This window comes from Erpetoichthys calabaricus, chromosome 14 (assembly GCF_900747795.2).
Source record: "Erpetoichthys calabaricus chromosome 14, fErpCal1.3, whole genome shotgun sequence".
Taxonomy (NCBI): domain Eukaryota; kingdom Metazoa; phylum Chordata; class Cladistia; order Polypteriformes; family Polypteridae; genus Erpetoichthys; species Erpetoichthys calabaricus.
Genome location: NC_041407.2, coordinates 44,046,161 through 44,062,455, shown reverse-complemented (window position 1 = coordinate 44,062,455; position 16,295 = coordinate 44,046,161).

Here is a 16,295-nt window from a genome sequence, read left to right as displayed (position 1 = left end):
ACCATAGCCAAATACAAAACTAGTGAAAAAACAGTCAGAAAAGATGAGGAGGGAATAATGTCAGTGGCCTCCACCTGTTAAACCATTCCTGTTTTGGAGGACGTCTCATTGTTACCCCACTAGTGCACCTGTTGTTAATTTCATTAATACCAAAGCAGCTGAAACTGATTAACAACCCCCTCTGCTACTTACAGTGCATCCAGAAAGTATTCACAGCGCATCACTTTTTCCACCTTTTGTTATGTTACAGCCTTATTCCAAAATGGATTAAATTCATTTTTTTCCTCAGAATTCTGCACATAACACCCCATAATGACAACCTGAAAAAAGTTTACTTGTGGTTTTTGCAAATTTATTAAAAATAAAAAAACTGAGAAATCATATGTACATAAGTATTCACAGCCTTTGCTCAATACTTTGTCGATGCACCTTTGGCAGCAATTACTTGAGTCTTGTTGAATATGATGCCACAAGCTTGGCACACCTATCCTTGGCCAGTTCGCCCATTCCTCTTTGCAGCACCTCTCAAGCTCCATCAGGTTGGATGGGAAGCATCGGTGCACAGCCATTTTAAGATCTCTGCAGAGATGTTCAATCGGATTTAGGTCTGGGCTCTGGCTGGGCCACTCAAGGACATTCACAGAGTTGTCCTGAAGCCACTCCTTTGATATCTTGGCTGTGTGCTTAGGGTCGTTGTCCTGCTGAAAGATGAACCGTCGCCCCAGTCTGAGGTCAAGAGCGCTCTGGAGCAGGTTTTCATCCAGGATGTCTCTGTACATTGCTGCAGTCATCTTTCCCTTTATCCTGACTAGTCTCCCAGTTCCTGCCGCTGAAAAACATCCCCACAGCATGATGCTGCCACCACCATGCTTCACTGTAGGGATGGTGCCAGGTTTCCTCCAAACGTGACGCCTGGTATTCACACCAAAGAGTTCAATCTTTGTCTCATCAGACCAGAGAATTTTCTTTCTCATGGTCTGAGAGTCCTTCAGGTGCCTTTTGGCAAACTCCAGGTGGGCTGCCATGTGCCTTTTACTAAGGAGTGGCTTCCGTCTGGCCACTCTACCATACAGGCCTGATTGGTGGATTGCTGCAGAGATGGTTGTCCTTCTGGAAGGTTCTCCTCTCTCCACAGAGGACCTCTGGAGCTCTGACAGAGTGACCATCGGGTTCTTGGTCACCTCCCTGACTAAGGCCTTTCTCCCCTGATCGCTCAGTTTAGATGGCCGGCCAGCTCTAGAAAGAGTCCTGGTGGTTTCGAACTTCTTTCACTTACGGATGATGGAGGCCACTGTGCTCATTGGGACCTTCAAAGCAGCAGAAATTTTTCTGTAACCTTCCCCAGATATGTGCCGTGAGACAATCCTGTCTCGGAGGTCTACAGACAATTCCTTTGACTTCATGCTTGGTTTGTGCTCTGACATGAACTGTCAACTGTGGGACCTTATATAGACAGGTGTGTGCCTTTCCAAATCATGTCCAGTCAACTGAATTTACCACGGGTGGACTCCAAGTAAGCTGCAGAAACATCTCAAGGATCATCAGGGGAAACAGGATGCACCTGAGCTCAATTTCGAGCTTCACGGCAAAGGCTGTGAATACTTATGTACATGTGCTTTCTCAATTTTTTTATTTTTAATAAATTTGCAAAAATCTCAAGTAAACTTTTTTCACGTTGTCATTATGGGGTGTTGTGTGTAGAATTCTGAGGAAAAAAATGAATTCAATCCATTTTGGAATAAGGCTGTAACATAACAAAATGTGGAAAAAGTGATGTACTGTGAATACTTGCACTGTAACTGACCAGATCAATATCCCAGAAGTTTCATTGACTTGATGCTATACTCTGATTAAAAAGTGTTCCTTTAATTTTTAGAGCAGTACATTATTTACAACAAATTGCACCCTGGATAGTCATTTTTCTCCTTCATTCCACATCATCTGTTGCTGTTGCATTTGTATTGTGTTCAGGACTTTGTATTAGTGATTATTGTTTTGTGTTTATCGTGCTTGTTGTTGTTGCCGTATTGAGTTATTTTTGAGATCGTGTGCTGTGGACGGATTGTGTTTTTGTTTATTTAGTTATATTTCACCTTGTGTTTTTTTTAATATATTCACATCCCTGTGAGTCACTGTGTGTGAGATGGGCCAAGGCTGGGTGAGTTCTTGGGGTCCCCACCCAAAAAATAAATAAATCACCATCCCTTCGATGGTGTGAATCATAGCAGCACTGCAACATAACTCATTAACATAATTCATTATTTATTCCGGTTTTTTTGCTAAATGTTATGTTTTGTAAGTTATTATATCCATTATATATTTGCTTCCTTTACTGAAGGCAAGGACAAGTAAAAACGTTTTGTTGTTTTTGGGAAAAATGGCAATAAAGGAACTAGTGCCAGTTTATAATGCAGGGTGCTGGGGTGTTGCCCCCCTCCGAATATTTTAAAAACCTCTACTTAAATTAAGTAGGCAATGTGTTATAATCATGAAATAAATTTGTTTATTTGCACAACGTGTCTGGTGTCAGAGCATGTTGACATCCATCAAAAATTGGTTCCAACTTGTATTTGTTTAATTTCTGTGTGAATACCTGTATTTCCTGAGTGAATGGCACCGGCCACATTACAGTGTATGTCCTTGATCTTTTGGCATGCAGGTAACCTGAGGCTGCCCTTTAATTGGTTGTTTTCAGATTTTCAAGCGATGCAGCTCTCGTAGCCTGTGACTCTTTTGCAAGACAGGTAAATATTTATGTCCTGTGGATAGTCATCAACAATAACCTATAGCAGAATTTTCCAGAAATTTTGCTTTTTCTTTAAAACACTGAATTCTAGCCCATTACACTCTGCCCTGCTTTTTTTTTAGATGTCTCCTGACATCTTGCTGTAAAGGCTAGACCTTTGATTCAGTGTCTAGTGTGTCTCAACCAATGGTCTTAGGTAATAATCAAATCCTGGGTATGCTGGATACACTATTGTGTGGTTTGGTAACAGATACATAGGATTCTGTATAACAGCATTGACACCAGGATTCCAAGGTTGGTATGATGGCTGCCCCAGTCTGTGGTATGTGAATATCTTTCTAGGTCTGACAGTGTGAGCTGATCTACTTACAGTGTCCCCTTCTCTCTCACTATGTTGTTCTGTTGCTAGGTCTTCTTGGCCATTTGTGGGTTCCACTGGGTCATCAATGTTCCCCACCTGGAGTTCTGCAACACTAGTCTCCATTTCCAATCCTTGTTCCCTTGATGTTCCTTGTGGATAATTTCTGTCAGGTTGTTGTGGTTCTCGTGGTTCAGGGTAGAACTCTCAGGCCTTGGTACTGAGCCTGGAGCATGACTCACGTTCTATGACCTCAGATCTGACATACACAGGACGGCGGGCCATATGAGGTTTCAGCTTCCTCATCGGAATGATCAAACGCTAAGTCTGATGTCTTAGTATTTGTTCTTGATGGTCTCTGCATTTTACTTTTCACTGTGTTTGATTTAGTGTCTCTTTCAATAAGCAAGTCATTGACAGGCAGCAGGAGGTTGTGGTGTAGTATCCGAGGTGTTCTGCTATCAGCTTCTGGAGGCACCTTGTACACTGGGCTGTCTTTAATTTTCTCCACTTTAATTTTCTCCGCTTCGCTCACCTACCCCCGGTGTTGGGTAACCCGAAATACATTGATGAATGTATGAGATATATTGGAGTGTAAAGGTGTAGAAGATGAACAAAGGGAGTATATTCATTAATCCTAATGAATGTTCACTAATAGTGGACTCATTACAGAATGCGTTGTCAGCTAATTGGCGGAATTGTTTAGCGGCCGTCTGTCGTTCCTTTCTTTGCCGTTTATCTATTGACTCCGCTGTTTGAGAGGCGTGTTGTAGGCACCTACGTTCATTAATTGTATTCAGGCGGGCTCGCTTCTGTATGTCCGTTAGTTGAGATGTTTCGTTTTGGAGCCGTGACTCCTTTGGTTGCGTTGTTTGAGAAGCACGTTGTAGGCGCCTGCGTTCATTTGTTTTAACCAGGCAGGCTCGTTTTTGTAGCCCCGTTAGTCGAGCTCATTCTTTTTGGAGCAGTGCCCGCTTTGCTTGCGGCATTTCAGATGCGCGCTGTAGGCGCCTGCATTCATTGATTTTATCCAGGCGGGCTCGTTTTTGTATCTCCGTCAGTTGTGGTCTTTCGTTTTGAACCCATGCCTGCTTTGCTACTGCAGTTTCAGATGCGCGTTGTAGGCGTCTATGTACATTGTATTTGTCCATGCGGGCTCGTTTTTGTAGCTCCGTTAGTTGAGCTGTTTGGTTTTGGAGCCGAGACAGTTTTGCTTCCGCAGTTTCAGACGCGCGTTGTAGGCGCCTACGTCTATTGTTGTTATCCATGCGGGCTCGCTTTTGTAGCTCCGTTAGTTGAGCTGGATCGTTTTGGAGCCGTGACCGTGACCGTGACTCTATTAGTCATCCATTGTCTACTGTTAGTAATATGGATAATTGCACTTACTGTTAATATGGAGGGGCGGCACGGTGGCACAGTGGGTAGCGCTGCTGCCTCGCAGTTGGGAGATCTGAGGACCTGGGTTCGATCCCCGGGTCCTCCCTGCGTGGAGTTTGCATGTTCTCCCCGTGTCTGCGTGGGTTTCCTCCGGGCGCTCCGGTTTCCTCCCACAGTCCAAAGACATGCAGGTTAGGTGGATTGGCGTTTCTAAATTGGCCCTAGTGTGTGCTTGGTGTGTGGGTGTGTTTGTGTGTGTCCTGCGGTGGGTTGGCACCCTGCCCAGGATTGTTTCCTGCCTTGTGCCCTGTGTTGGCTGGGATTGGCTCCAGCAGACCCCCGTGACCCTGTGTTCGGATTCAGCGGGTTGGAAAATGGATGGATGGGTTAATATGGAGTGTTTTCTGTGGTTGTACTGTTAATAATGCATCACTGTAATGTGATTCACATATGCTATATGGTTTGGACATGTGAGGATGACGTACGTTTAATACGGAGAGTTCGTTTATTCTTATTACCCGGACCATGCTGTGTAGAGTGGACGTTTAGTTCAGAAGCGCGTTGTAGGCGCCTGCGCCTTTCATACTTTCTCGCGCCTTCTGCTCTATCTTTGTGGACCTTTGCAGACCCCGTAGTGTCTTCCGTTTGACTCTGGGGTGCAGTGCAGAATCCTCATTTCTGTGTGGCTGTGTCGTTAGTCGTTAGCTATGGGCGCGTTGTTGCTTCATGTCCTATTTACGTTAGATGAGCTCTTTCGTTTCTGAGCCGTAACTCCTTCGTTTGTGCTGGATCAGACTTCGCCTGCGGTTTATGAGACGCGCTCTCTAGGCGCCTGCGCACTATGTCTCCTGGGTCCATCGCCGTGTACCTGTGTCTGTGCCTTCCGGTTTATCGAGACCTGTGTCTGTGCCTTCCGGTTTACCATTCTCGGTTAGTAATATGGATATGACACACCTCCTTTTCCCAGTAATCTCAGAGTTTTTACAAGCCTCCTCTCTCAGATTGGTTTCTGACTAGGACTCTGTCACCTGGTTGAAGGATAGCGCTCCTCATTGTACAGTCATAGTACTGCTTAGCCTTTGCCAATGCTTTCCAACTGTTATCTGCAGCGATCTGGTAAGCTTTTTTCATCTTGGTTGCCCATTTTTGTACAAAGTCCTGGCTGTCTGTTTCCTCATTATCAGTTGTAATATTAAACAACAAATCGATAGATAATCTTAGAGCTCTGCCATACAAGAGAAAAAATGGTGAATAGCCAGTTGATTCATGTCTTGTACAATTGTATGCATGCACAATTTGTGGTAAATAATCTTTCCACTTGGACTTTTTCTCTTCTTCCAAGGTATGGAGCATCTGAAGCAGAGTTCGATTGAATCGTTCTACTGGATTCCCCTGTGGATGATAGGGGTAGTGCAGGAGTGAGCTATTCCAGATAGTTGTTGGAGCCTCTGGAATAAGTTATTCTTAAACTTGCGCCTCTTGTCATGGTGCAGCTTTGCAGGGTAGCCAAAATGTGGGATAAAGTCTTGGAAAATCTTCTCAGCTGCAATTTTTCCAGATTTGTTTTTAGTGGTATATGCTTGTGCAAAATGAATAAAGTGATCCATTAGAACCAGAACATATTCGTAAACCCCTTTACTTAGCTGAAGATGCAGAAAGTCCACAGAAAGCAGTTCAAAAGGTTCGCTCGTAGTAATAGAGCCCATGGGTGCTCTGTCTGGAGAGTTAGGGTTCTTCTGCTTGATGCAGGCGCATTGTAGAATTACATAATCTTCAATCTCACGTTGCATGTAAGGCCAATAAAATCTTTCTCTGGCCAGATGAATCACCTTGTCAGATCCGATATGCCCTATATCATCATGGAAGCTTTTAAGGACAACTGGTTTTAGTTTATGTGGCAAAACAAGTTGTTTACTTTTTCCTATTTGCCTGTACAGTAATCCCTTATAAAGGGTGAGTTTGTTCCATTCATGTACAATACAACACAATACAGTTTATTTTTGTATAGCCCAAAATCACACAGGAAGTGCCGCAATGGGCTTTAACAGGCCCTGCCTCTTGACAGCCCCCCAGCCTTGACTCTCTAAGATGACAAGGAAAAACTCCCAAAAAAAAACCTAGTAGGGAAAAAATGGAAGAAACCTTGGGAAAGGCAGTTCAAAGAGAGACCCCTTTCCAGGTAGGTTGGGCGTGCAGTGGGTGTCAAAAGAAGGGGGTCAATACAATACAATACAATACACAGAACAGAACAAATCCTCAATAAAAAATTAAAAAATTTTTAGAAGTACGGGGCAGAATTTAACAGTAGATGATACAACATAATAAGATTTAGATAATTTTAGACTCCTGGAAACCTCATCCATCAAGCTGCCTCCCCCATTTGGCCATTCCAAGGCTGAAACAGTGTTGGGCCAGCCAATCCAATGAAAGGACCCCTCTTTCCCACGATTCCTGCGATCCTCCATCAGGGATGACTTTACCTTAGGCAGGCAAAACAACTTGGCTGGTGGGCCGTGGCACCTAGTGCCACATTTGAGTACAGAGAAGAGAAATAGAATAGGTGAGGGTTAGTATCCAATTCTAACTATCATGTTACTTATGTTTTAGTGCTAATGACTAACAACAGAGATGCAGTATGTACAGTTAATCAGCAGCTCTAGTCAGGATATGCTAAACTGAAATAGTGAGCCTTCAGCCGAGATTTAATAGCTGAGATCGAAGGGGCATCTCTTATAGTAGCAGGCAGACCATTCCACAGTTTAGGGGCCCTGTAACTAAAAGCTCGACCTCCCATTGTTATTTTATTAATCCTTGGAACCATAAGCAGACCAGCATCTTGGGATCTTAATGTGCGGTCTGGTTTGTAAGTCATGATAAGTTCAGACAAGTAAGCCGGACCTCGGTCATTTAATGCTTTATATGTTAAAAGAAGGATTTTGAAATCTGCCCTAAACTTAACTGGGAGCCAGTGTAAGGATTTAAGAACTGGAGTTATGTGTTCGTATTTTCTTGTTCTTGTAATAATTCTTGCAGCCGCATTTTGTATTAACTGGAGGCTGTATAAAGAACAGTTTGAACATCCAGTGAACACTGCATTGCTGTAGTCAATCTTACTAGAGATAAATGCATGAATTAATTTCTCAGAATCCTGTTTATTTAGAAAGCGCCTTAATTTCCTAACATTTTTAAGATGGAAGAAACATGTTTTGGACAACTTTGTAATATGCGCTTTAAATGACATGCTAGAGTCAAAGATAACTCCTAGATTGCGGGTTGATTCAGTAAAATTAATTGGGATTCCAACTGAGTTAAATGATGACAAAATATTGTTATGATCAGCGTCATTCCCTCCAACAATTAACATCCCTGTTTTATCTGTATTTAAAGACAAGTAGTTCTCATTCATCCACTCCTTTAATTCATTAACACAACTAATTAAAGACAACATCGAAGAAACTTCATCTGATTTAAATGAAAGGTATAACTGGGTGTCATCTGCATACGAGTGAAAATTAACATTATGTTTCCTAATGATAGATCCCAGTGGAAGCATGTAAAGTAAAAACAGTAAAGGTCCCAGTACTGAGCCCTGCGGGACATCATATTGAACTTCTGTGTATAATGATGGAGTACTGTTAGCACATTTCTGTACATATTGGAATCAATTTGATAAATAAGAACTAAACCAAGCGAGCACGGTGCCTGTAAGCCCAACATCATTTTCTAGCCTGTGTAGTGAAATAGAATGGTCAATGGTGTCAAATGCTGCACTTAAGTCCAACAACATAATTACAGTGGAGTTTCCTTCATCGGAGGATATCAGAATGTTGTTTACAACCCACGTTAGTGCCGTTTCTGTACTATGACCAGTGCGAAAACCAGACTGGAATTTCTCAAATAAATTGTAATGCGTAAGGTGTGACTGAAGCAGAGATCTGGGATCTTATATTTTTAATTTTCTCATTGAAGAAATTCATAAAGTCTGTACCGCTAATATCTGCTGGTATTTTGCACTGTTGATCTGAATTTCCATTTGTTAATTTAGCCACTGTTCTAAACAGTACCCGAGATTTTTATTATTGTTATCTATTAATGTAGAATAGTATTCTGAGCGAGCTTTAAAGAGGGCTTTTTTATATTTAGTAACACTCTCTGTCCGTGCAATTTGAAAGACATGTAGCTTTGTTGTTCTCCATCTGCACTCTAGTTTTCGACACTCTAATTTAAAAGCTCGAGTGTTTTCATTAAACCAGGGAGAGCTTCTATGTGCTTTGATCACTTTTGATTTAAGGGGAGCCACTGTGTCCAGAGCATCTCTCAAGGTCACATTATAATGTGATGTTAGCTGATCTAAATTGTTTTCCACGTTTACATTTGATGTTAACTGATCTGAATGGTTTTCCGCAGTTACACTCGACTTACTCAAAGTATCTATAAATTTTGAAGCAGAATTACAATCTAGATGTCACGCTGTCTTTGTTTTAATCTGGGAGTGTGTTGACAAGGGCAGGACTAAATCAAATGTAATTAAGTAGTGATCGGAAATAACTTCATTTAATGGAGTGATATTTAAATTTTGAATTTCAACTTTGTAAGTTATAATTAAATCTAATGTGTGGTTATGATTATCAGTTGGACCTTTGACAATCTGACAAAATCCTACTGAATTTAACAAATAAGTTAAACATTTGCTAAAAGTGTCAGTTTCCACATCAATGTGTACATTAAAATCCCCCATCAGTACTACATGATCATAATTTATAGCCAAATCAGATAGAAGGTTGCTAAATTCAGACATGAACAATGAATATGGGCCGGGTGGTCTGTAGACTAGCACTATAATTATGTTGGAATCTGTTTTAATATTCAAAATGAATGCCTCAAAGGATGTAAAGTTGCCTAAATTTTTAGAAGTGATTTTCATTTTGTTACAATGAATTATTCCAAGGCCTCCTCCTCGACCAAAATCTCTAGACTTATGAAGGAACGAGTATCCATCTGGTGACACCTAGCTAGGGGAACAGTGTCACATTTACTAAGCCAGGTTTCAGTGAGAAGACACAGATCAGATTTTGTACTTAATATAATATCATTTACCAAAACAGCTTTAGTGCCAAGAGAGCGAATGTTCAATAAGCAGCATTTAAAACTGCATGGTTCTTTATGAACTGCTGATATATTTTTTGTTTTAATTTGAAGTAAATTTTTATTACAGATGCCCCTGGTGGAGGGTCTGGTTTTATCCCTTGGTCTAATTATACACCTTATTTTTTGGTTATCAATTAATTTAAGGTTTGTATCAAGACTAAATTTACTGGATGCCCCATGACAAGGATTATGGGTAACAGCTTCAGGAAAGTAACAGGTGGGATAAACAACAGCCTGTGATTTAAGATCACATGACTGCGGCCTGGATGGTGCTCTAATCAGTCAACCAGGCAGTTTTGCTGCCATATTTTGGGATAATACATAAGATCCCCTCTAGTTAGGATGAAGACCATCTCTTCTGAAAAATCCGGCCTTTCCCAAAAATCATCCCAATTGTTCACAAACACTATGCTTTTGTTTGTACACCAGGTTTCTAGCCAGCAGTGAAGGGAATGCAATCTGCTATAAATCACATACCCTCTATGTAATCTTGGTAAGGGGCAAGATACAACTAAATTCCAACATTTTCTTTTGCCATGTATAAGTCTCTTTGTTTCAATTCCCATTTTTACCTTGTCCTTCTTATTTGGATCCCATCCTCTGCTTTTGAGGTTAATCACTTCTCTGATGGAAGCATCTTCATGCTGTGCAACTCTAATATCATTTGGTGTAACTGTATCGGCCTTTCCTGGCAACACACCATCATCCACTGAGGTGAACTGTAGAGCAGCCACCCATGGCACTTCTTTATCTTTAGCTACTCCCAGATAGCTGAGATGACTTCTGGAGATACTGTTTTATTATACTCGGTGATGGTAGCTGGTAAGTCCATAGGGAAGCGGGGCAGTGCATCAGAATCTGTATTTGCTTTACCACGGTGGTATATGATGTCAAAGTTAAAGTCTGCTAATTCTAAAACCCAGTGGTGACCCACTGCATTCAGTTTTGCTGTACTCAGAAAATATGTCAGAGGGTTATTGTTGGTATATACAGTAAAGGTGGGTGCATGATACAGATAGTCTGTAAATTTTTCACAGATTGCCTACTTAAGCGACAAAAATTGGAGCTTGCAAGAGTGGAGATGGTAATTTTTCTCAGATGGGGTGAGTTTTCTCGATCCATAGCCAGTTATGTGTAGTTTGCCATCCTGCTGTTGATAGAGTACTGCTCCCAATCCTTTGTTTAATGCATCAGTGTTCAAAACAAAGGGCAATTAAAAATTTGGAAAAGCAAGTATGGGTGGATTGGTGAGTATATCCACAAATTTAGCAACGACTGTACAATGTTCATTAGTCCATTGAATTGGTGTCCTTGAAGCTAGCTGCATATTGGATTTTATCCTCCCTCTTGCTATAGTTGCCAAGCTGGACTTTCCAGTATTTTCAATAGTACCTTTTAAAAGTTCAAGCAAAGGTTTTGCCAACCTGGAAAAGTCTTATATAAAGGAGTGGTAATAACTAAGGAAGCCCAGCAATGATCTCACTTCTTCAGCTATTGTGGGTTCCTTTTCCATTAACTGTCGGACTGCTTCCAAATCCTTAGGGTCAATTTGCACCCCCTCTTCAGACACAAGACAACCTATGTACTGGATTTGTTGTCTGAATAAGTCACATTTTTCTGGTCGTAATTTTATTTTGTATTCTTTCATTCAACTCAGAACCCATCTCAAGTCTCCCACATGGTCATGAAATGTTTTGGAAAAGCAAAGTACATCATCCAAATATGGAGTGCAACATTCATCTCTCAGTTGCTCCAGTACCCCTTTCATGCATCTTTGAAATGCTACAGGAGCATTGCTCAGGCCAAAAGGAATACATACCCACTCATATAGCCACCACGGGGTACTGAAAGCAGTGACTTCTTGAGTCTTCATCCATGAAATCCTGATGGTATGCACTTCCTTGGTCCAGGATCGAAAACCATGAGTAGCCCCCCAGGTTATCCAGTAGGTCTTGAATGCATGGTAGAAGGTGTCTGTCATGGATGGTTTTACGATTTCGCTCTCTAAAGTCAACACAAAGGTGCAAACTTAAGTCCTTTTACCTGACACAGACAACTGAGAGTAAGCTGAATTGGACTTCTTTATCGAATCACAGTCCAAAAGGTTCTGGATGTATTATTTCACCTCTTTGTATAGAGGCTTTGGAATAGCTTTGTAACTTTTCTGCACAGGAGTATCATCCTTTAAGTGGATTTTTAGCTTCAAATCTGGAATGAAACCAATTTCACCATCTTCACGTGAAAACACGTCTGATTCTTCATATAACACGCGCTTGACTACACAGCAAAATCCAAAATGTTGAATTCACACCTACAGAGTTAATTTTAACACTTCTTCAGAGTTTATATAGGTCCACACCAAATCAAGTTAAATTTACACTTTGTGTAGTGTTATATCTTTTGACACTTTTCAGGTGTTGAAATCAACATTGTAAGAATTCATTTTTTAACACCAGAAGTGTGTTGAACATACACTTGGTGTAAACTAAATTCCTAAAACACTCTGCTGGTGTTAAAAAAAGTAACTCTTAAGGTGTTGATTTCAATACATGACAATTGTGGAGTGGCAATATGTTTACACTCAATGAGTGTTAGTATATCCTATTATTTTAGATGCAATATTAAGTTGGTGCACCTCATTTTATTTAGAAGCTAATGTCTCATTAATGGAAAGTTTAATGTACACATATTATACACCAGATTAAAAAAAACACAGGAATCAAGACTTTTCAAAATTCTTGTTTTATTAAACAAAACAGTTTACAAAATATTTTAAAACCTTTAAAACAAAAAAGCAGGTTTCCCATCCAAAATTATTTAAATATATAATAAAGCCTGCATTGTCTTAGTGGCAATTTACAGGGGATCCAAATCTACATTTTTGTACATGTAGGTTACAGCAACTATTAATGCTTTGGTGCAAACACTGGTCTGTAACATTGAGCACAGCAAAATATTTCGGGGCATTTTGAACAATCTAGTTATTAAAGATAAAAAAATATGAAGGAATGGTATGATGACATCACACACAAAAGTTATCCATGAATGCAGATATATCCACATTTATCTGTTTTGCCTTTTCAGCACCTGTGATTTCTCTGCCATTATTAGAGTTTGAGCTTGCAGACAGGTTCAGTTTAGTTCTCTCCAACCCTTCTACATCACTGGAGTTTGAAAGTGTATCAGCGCATGTACTGTAATTCAGGGGTAGGCAACGTCGGTCCTGGAGTGCCACAGTATGTGCAGGTTTTTGTTCCAACCCAGTTCCTTAACGAGAACTTAATTATTGCTGATGAAGCACATATTGCTTAAGTGACATTTTGATGCTTCATTTTAGTGGTCTCGCTTGTTAAGGTTCTCCAACCTTAATTGCTTATTTCAATCTTAAACTGCTGCATTCAGTGTTTTAATTGCTCCTTATTAGCAATAAGATGTAAAAGACAAAGCAGCCAGCAGTTCTCCAGCTAGCTTTTTTCCAATTACATCTGTGTGTGTTCATCATGCACTGTTTGATTTAATAAAACACTTAATAGAAAAATGTGACAGACTGAAAATGATCTGTTTTAGGCTTCAAATCATTTGGATGATATCCTTGGAAAGGAAAAAAATCTACGATATAAAAGCCTTACATTGCACAGACTAACAAGCCATAAAATTAAATAAGGTCTGAGATTGGCAATGATTGGTTTCTAATTAAGCAATTGGGTTGAATGAAAACCTGTAGCCACTGCGGCTCACCAGGACCGACATTGCCTACCCCTGTTTTACATCTTATTGCTAATAAGGAGCAATTAAAACACTGAATGCAGCAGTTTAAGATTGAAATAAGCAATTAAGGTTGGAGAACCTTAACAAGCGAGACCACTAAAATGAAGCATCAAAGTGTCACTTAAGCAATATGTGCTTCATCAGCAATAATTGAGTTCTCGTTAAGGAACTGGGTTGGAACAAAAACCTGCACATACTGTGGCACTCCAGGACCGACGTTGCCTACCCCTGCTGTAATTGGTGTTGAGGTAGCTGTGGGTGAAATTCTTTTTTTTTTAAAAGGGGAGATCAATATTGATTAATTTTCAAATATTTTATAAAGACATTTGAGCATTTCAGAAAGAAATTACATACCACCAGAAACATCCATCCATCCATCCATCCATCCATTGTCTCCTGCTTATCCGAGGTCGGGTCGCGGGGGCAGCAGCTTGAGCAGAGATGCCCAGACTTCCCTCTCCCCGGCCACTTCTTCTAACTCTTCCGGGAGAATCCCAAGGCGTTCCCAGGCCAGTCGAGAGACATAGTCCCTCCAACGTGTCCTGGGTCTTCCCCGGGGCCTCCTCCCGGTTAGACGTGCCCGGAACACCTCACCAGGGAGGCGTCCAGGAGGCATCCTGATCAGATGCCTGAGCCACCTCATCTGACTCCTCTCGATGCGGAGGAGCAGCGGCTCTACTCTGAGCCCCTCCCGGATGACTGAGCTTCTCACCCTATCTTTAGGGGAAAGCCCAGACACCCTGCGGAGGAAACTCATTTCAGCCGCTTGTATTCGCGATCTCGTTCTTTCGGTCACTACCCATAGTTCATGACCATAGGTGAGGGTAGGAACATAGATCGACTGGTAAATTGAGAGCTTCGCCTTGCGGCTCAGCTCCTATTTCACCACGACAGACCGATGCAGAGCCCGCATTACTGCGGATGCCGCACCGATCCGCCTGTCGATCTCACGCTCCATTCTTCCCTCACTCGTGAACAAGACCCCGAGATACTTGAACTCCTCCACTTGGGGCAGGATCTCGCTACCAACCCTGAGAGGGCACTCCACCCTTTTCCGGCTGAGGACCATGGTCTCGGATTTGGAGGTGCTGATTCTCATCCCAGCCGCTTCACACTCAGCTGTGAACTGATCCAGAGAGAGCTGAAGATCACGGCCTGATGAAGCAAACAGGACAACATCATCTGCAAAAGGAGTGACCCAATCCTGAGCCCACCAAACCGGACCCCCTCAACACCCTGGCTGGGCCTAGAAATTCTGTCCATAAAAGTTATGAACAGAATCGGTGACAAAGGGCAGCCCTGGCGGAGTCCAACTCTCACTGGAAACGGGTTCGACTTACTGCGGGCAATGCGGACCAGGCTTTGGCACCGATCATACAGGGACCGAACAGCCCTTATCAGGGGGGCCAGTACCCCATACTCTCGGAGTACCCCCCACAGGATTCCCCGAGGGACACGGTCGAATGCCTTTTCCAAGTCCACAAAACACATGTAGACTGGTTGGGCAAACTCCCATGCACCCTCCAGGACCCTGCTAAGGGTGTAGAGCTGGTCCACTGTTCCGCGACCAGGACGAAAACCATACTGTTCCTCCTGAATCCGAGGCTCAACTATCCGACGGACCCTCCTCTCCAGGACCCCCGAATAGACTTTTCCAGGGAGGCTGAGGAGTGTGATCACTCTGTAGTTGGAACACACCCTCCGATCCCCCTTCTTAAAGAGGGGGACTACCACCCCGGTCTGCCAATCCAGAGGCACTGTCCCTGATGTCCATGCGATGTTGCAGAGGCGTGTCAACCAAGACAGTCCTACAACATCCAGAGCCTTGAGAAACTCCGGGCGTATCTCATCCACCCCCGGGGACCTGCCACCAAGGAGTTTTTTGACCACCTCGGTGACCTCAGTCCCAGAGATGGGGGAGCCCACCTCTGAGTCCCCAGGCTCTGCTTCCTCATTGGAAGGCATGTTAATGGGATTAAGGAGGTCTTCGAAGTACTCCCCCCACCGACCCACAACGTCCCGAGTCGAGATCAGCAGCGCACCATCCCCACCATATACAGTGTTGACACTGCACTGCTTCCCCTTCCTGAGACGCCGGATGGTGGACCAGAATCTCCTCGAAGCCGTCCGAAAGTCGTTCTCCATGGCCTCCCCAAACTCCTCCCATGCCCGAGTTTTTGCCTCAGCAACCACCAAAGCCGCATTCCGCTTGGCCTGCCAGTACCTATCAGCTGCCTCCAGGGTCCCACAGGACAAAAGGGTCCTGTAGGACTCCTTCTTCAGCTTGACGGCATCCTTCACCGCCGGTGTCCACCAACGGGTTCGGGGATTGCCGCCACGACAGGCACCGACCACTTTACGGCCACAGCTCCGGTCAGCTGCCTCAACAATATGGCCCATTCGGACTCCTAATTATTTGGGCAGCTCGTTTCGTTTAGGCACTCCCACAAGTATTGGCAGCGAATTAGTATTGTTTTAGGTTTTTTTTAATCCAATATGATTGGACAATTGTTGACACACTATTTCATGTTCATGTCAATGATTCATAGCTCACACCTGCCATTGAGCGCAACTTTAGGGAGATGGCAACTTCAAGTGGAACTTTAGAAATCAAAGAAAATTCAGTTATTTCTTCAATGAAATACCACTTCATAAATCATTCACTTGAAGAAAAAAGAAGATAAAGGAGCTTGGACAGGACTGACTTGACTTAAGAATTCAGCAGCAGGCAAGAGCTCGAGGACGAGCTTAAACACAAACCTTTTGTTACTTTTGTTATGACAAATGCAGTTGGTTAATTGGATGTGGTGTAAGTAATGCCTATTTTTGCTTTCCCAGTTTCCTGTTTCAAAGTGTTGATACCGAAGTGTTATGGACATCGATGGGGTAAAAGACCCA